The 4,777-nt window shown below is 38.9% G+C and overlaps 2 pseudogenes; both read left to right on the top strand.

Annotated features, from left to right (window-relative positions):
- Positions 1 to 613: 613 nt before the first annotated feature.
- On the top strand, positions 614 to 1,136 carry LOC114616826 (annotated as a pseudogene).
- A 31-nt stretch (positions 1,137 to 1,167) lies between these two features.
- LOC114616985 lies at positions 1,168 to 1,994 on the top strand (annotated as a pseudogene).
- Positions 1,995 to 4,777: the final 2,783 nt, after the last annotated feature.

The following is a 4,777-nucleotide window of genomic DNA, read 5'->3' as shown; positions in this document are numbered from 1 at the left end:
CCCTTCAGCTCCTTCAGTCCTCTTTCTAACTCCTCCATTGGGAATCCCATGATCAGTTCAATGGTTAGCTGTGAGCCATCTCTGAAAATATCAGGGTCTGGCAGAGCCTCTCAGGGGACAGCTGTATCAAGATCTTGTCAGCATGCACTTCCTGACATCCACAACAGTTTCTGCATTTGGTGACTGCACATGTGATGAATCCCGTTGTGGGGCTGTCTCCGCATGACCTCTCCTTCAGATTGTGTCTCATGCTTTGTTTCCATACTTACTCCCATGAGTATTTTGTTACTCCTTCTAAGAAGGACCAAAGCACCCACACTTTGGTCTTCCTTCTTGAGCTTCATGTGGTCTGTGAGTTGTATATTGGGTATTGTGGTGTGAGGTGGAACTTGATGACTAAGGATGTTGAACACTTCTGTAGGTGCTTCTCAGCAATTAGAGTTTCCTCAGTTAGTAATTCTTTGTAGGAGGCTAGCCTGGTCTACAGAGTGAGTTCCAAGACAGCCAGGGCTACACAGAGAAACCTTGTCTTGAAACAAAAATGCTAATTAGCAGTTGCCTTGTTATGGCCATTCTGGCACTCTGAGCCTGTAGTCCCCCTGACCCCCTCAGGATGAAGTATATTGAGACAGAGCTGAAGAAAAGGAAGGGGATTGTGGAGCAAGAAGAACAGAAGGCCAAGCCCAAGAATTCTGAGGACTGCCTCTATGAGCTGCCAGAGAATATCCGAGTCTCCTAGGCCAAGAAGACTGAGGAGATGCTATCCAACCAGATGTTGAGTGGCATCCCTGAGGTGGACCTGGGCATGGACGCTAAAATAAAAAACATCGTTTCCACGGAGGATGCCAAGGCCTGGCTGCTAGCAGAGCAGCAGAACAAGAAGAAGGATAGTGAGACATCTTTTGTTCCCACCAGCATGGCTGTGAACTATATGCAGCACAACTGCTTTTATCATGAGGAGCTCAGTGCACCTATCCGTAGAAACAAAGAAGAGCCCAAAGCCCGGCCCTTGCGAGTGGGTGACAGAGAAGCTCGAGCCTGAGCAGTCCTCTCCCAACCGCAAGTGTCCTGCTAATGAGAAGGCCACAGATGGCTAAAACTGTGAGAAGTTCAAGAAGATGAACAGGCGCTACTAAGGCAGCGGTAGAGGCTGGATAACGATGTGCATGCGGGGCGCTGCAGAAGGATCTGGATAACAAGATCTTTGGACAGCATCTTGCAAAAAAAAAGTCATCTTAAACACTGTGTCTGGTTTCCTAAGCAATCTGAAGCCCAAGAAGTCCCTTACTCTATCCCTGCATGGGTGGACAGGCACAGGCAAAAACTTCGCCAGCAAGATCATTGCAGAGAATATTTAAGAGGGTGGACTGAACAGTGACTATGTACACCTGTTTGTGGCCACACTACAGTTCCCCCAAGCCTCTAACTTCACCCTGTATTAGGACCAATTACAGATGTGGATTCGAGGCAACGTGAGCCCCTGTGCTCCCTCCATCTTCATCTTGGACGAGATGGACAAGGTTCATGCTGGCCTCATCGATGCCATCAAGCCTTTCCTAGACTATTACGATGTGGTAGATGAAGTCTCCTGTCAGAAGGCCATCTTCATCTTCCTCAGCAATGCAGGGGCAGAAAGGATCACAGATGTGGCTCTGGATTTCTGGAAAACTGGGAAGCAGAGGGAAGATATCAAGCTCAGAAACATGGAGCACACCCTGTCCATGTCGGTCTTCAATAACAAGAACAGTGGCTTCTGACACAACAGCCTCATTGACCGGAACTTTATAGATTATTTTGTCCACTTCTTGCCCCTAGAGTACAAGCACCTGAAAATGTGCATCAGAGTTGAGATGCAGTCCCGTGGCTATGAAGTGGATGAGGACATTATCAGCAAAGTAGCTGAAGAGATGACGTTCTTCCCCAAGGAGAAGGTCTTCTCTGACAAGGGTTGAAAGACTGTGTTCACCAAGCTGGACTACTACCTGGACGACTGAGCCCTGCTGCTAAGTGCTCTGTAGGTCCTCTCCTCTCCCCAGAAGCAGCTGGGACACTGTCTGCTGAGGTTAACAGGGATGCTGTCAGGGACAGTTTCTGCTCTTCAGAGCCTTCAGGTGGCCATACTGTAGGGACCACAGATGCAACATGGACCTGAAGCTCCTGGAGCCTCCAGAGGATAAAACCAGCTCCCAGCCTGCCCATTCTGGACTCATGACTTTTTAAAATTATGTTTTAATTTCAGATGTTTTTGTTTTGAGGCAGGACAAGTTTTACTGCAAATGTGATAACTTTTTTTAAAATGATTTTTAATACTAAAAAAATTAATTGTTTAATTCTGTACTCCATTTTTAATAGGATTGTTTGATTATCTGGAGCCTAATTTCTTGAGTTCTTTGTATATATTGGATGTTAGCCCTCTATAAAACATAGGATTGGTAAAGATCTTTTCCCAATCCATTGGTTGCCGTTTTGTCCTATTGACAGTGTCCTTTGTCTTACAGAAGTTTTAGAATTTTATAAAGTCCCATTTGTCAATTCTTGACCTTAGAGCATAAGCCATTGGTGTTTTGTTCAAGAACTTTGCCTCTGTGAGCATGTATTCAAGGCTCTTCTATCTTGCTGTCTATTCCCTTATTTTTCAGTTATTCAGTCATAAGCTTTGTGCAGTGTCCTGCTGGAAAGCCCAAGTAATCCAAGCTTTCATCTGATTGTCATGAAGAATTTCCAAACGTGGATCTGTGAAGAATATGAAAGACAGGCATAAAAATAGATTTCTGTTTTCATTTTAATTTGCAAAGCTCCATATTTATCAGTAAACACTTGGGTTTGGTTTTTGTTATATATGTTGCTTAGTTGCTTGGGTTTGGATAAAAAGCCTATGTTGTATGATCTAGTCTTGAACTTGGTGACTTGGAATTGTGATCCCCTTGCTGCAGATTCATGCTGCTCTGTAACTTCAGCCCTGACAATGTACTTACTATATTCAAATGGATATTTCAAAGTAGGATATTTCCTAGTACATATACATGTACACATACACACACACACACACACACACACACACACACACACACACACACACACACACATATATATATACTCTTATACATACATACATGCATACATACATACATACATGCGTATAAATATGTGTATACTTGTGTTGCAAGTGCTTACCTAGTATGCTTGTGTGCTAAAATCCTGATACTGTTTTTTTAAACAGCTTATTTGATCCAATGTGAATTCATATAGTGTAATTATTATCAATTATATTTCTTTATTATGATACATTAACTGTGGGGTAACATTTGACTTTCATCTCTGCATTTAAAGATAAAATCAGATACAATAATAAAATCATAGTGGTTTCAAATCAAATCCTCATGAAGACTCTATAATGGGGACATTTAAATAGACAAATACAGCCATTATTCTTTTTGTAAATTAATTGACCAGTATTACAATAAAAAAGCAGTTTCATATCGGAAACAGTTTCCCATGTACCAGCAAAAGGATAGTAAAAATATATTGAAAATAAGAGTTTCAGTGAAAACATGTCATTTCAAAATATAGACATTAAAAGTGATATAAAATGTTTCTTATTACTTAATAATTATTTTCAATTTCATAATTTAATCTCTCTCACACATCCCAACAAAAGTTAATGTGCTTGTATTATTTTCCATGACAATTATTTTTGTTCATTTTGCCTGTAAAATTCTATAGTAGCTTATCAACACCTACCTTCTTCTTTCAAGAGAATGTACTTCTGTGATTCTTCCGTGCAATTATTGTGGTTCATAAAAGCTCTGTTATTATGTTGGCTTAGAATAATATGCTTTTTACATAAAAATAACTTGTAGTTATTCTCTCCTCTATTGGTAATTATAATCCAAGTCCATTGCAGTAATAAACTTGGACTGAGCACTTGATGGACCACTTTATTTTATTCCAATGATCCTTTTTCTATTATGACTATTTATTATGTCTTCATAAATATGATACACAGGAACAGCGAAGTGTAAGACACCACACTTCTTACTATTGCCCAAATGCTGGGTTATTTCTGAGGGAAAAAAAAAACACCAAGGTGCTATTTATTTAGAATACAGAAGAGAATCCCAAAGCTATCCTTTGGTGTTAATAGTCATGTAAAAATTAAGTATGTTAACATATATTATTGAACAAACCAGCATTCCTCATTAGATATGGCCTGACATACTATGATAGTTTTTCTTCTAACACGTCTATGAAGAGATAAAAAGCAACACAAAGCAAAACAACAACTAAAAGACAGTGCTAGGGCTAGATACAAAGAAATCACACTTACTGATATCATTTATGACTATTTTCAATGGTGAGAATTATATTACAAATATTTCCTTTTCAGGATTATAGTGGAAAATACAAAATTTTGTACTTTACATATTTTTATAATACATCTCATATATGCCCTCTTCTGTCCATTCCAAGAATTATTATTTTGGTTTGTTATGATTAAATATAATTAATTATGGTAATAGAAAATATGTTTATTTACCTATAAAACATGAAGTTTCTGGAAAATGAGAAGTAAACACACATACAAATGAACAATATAGCTTCTTACAAGTATTACATATTTATCGTATTATCATGACCTCCATTAGTAATTATACAAAATTCATAAATGATAGAAATAAAACCACTCAAACTCGAGCTAATTAGATTGTTCTAGTATCCATAAACTACACGTCCATATTGGCAACTAACCATTGTCACTGATATATTTCAACCTATT

The sequence above is a fragment of the Grammomys surdaster genome, unplaced genomic scaffold (assembly GCF_004785775.1).
Source record: "Grammomys surdaster isolate TR1022 unplaced genomic scaffold, NIH_TR_1.0 133, whole genome shotgun sequence".
Lineage (NCBI taxonomy): Eukaryota > Metazoa > Chordata > Mammalia > Rodentia > Muridae > Grammomys > Grammomys surdaster.
This window is presented reverse-complemented; position numbering and strand designations above follow the sequence as displayed.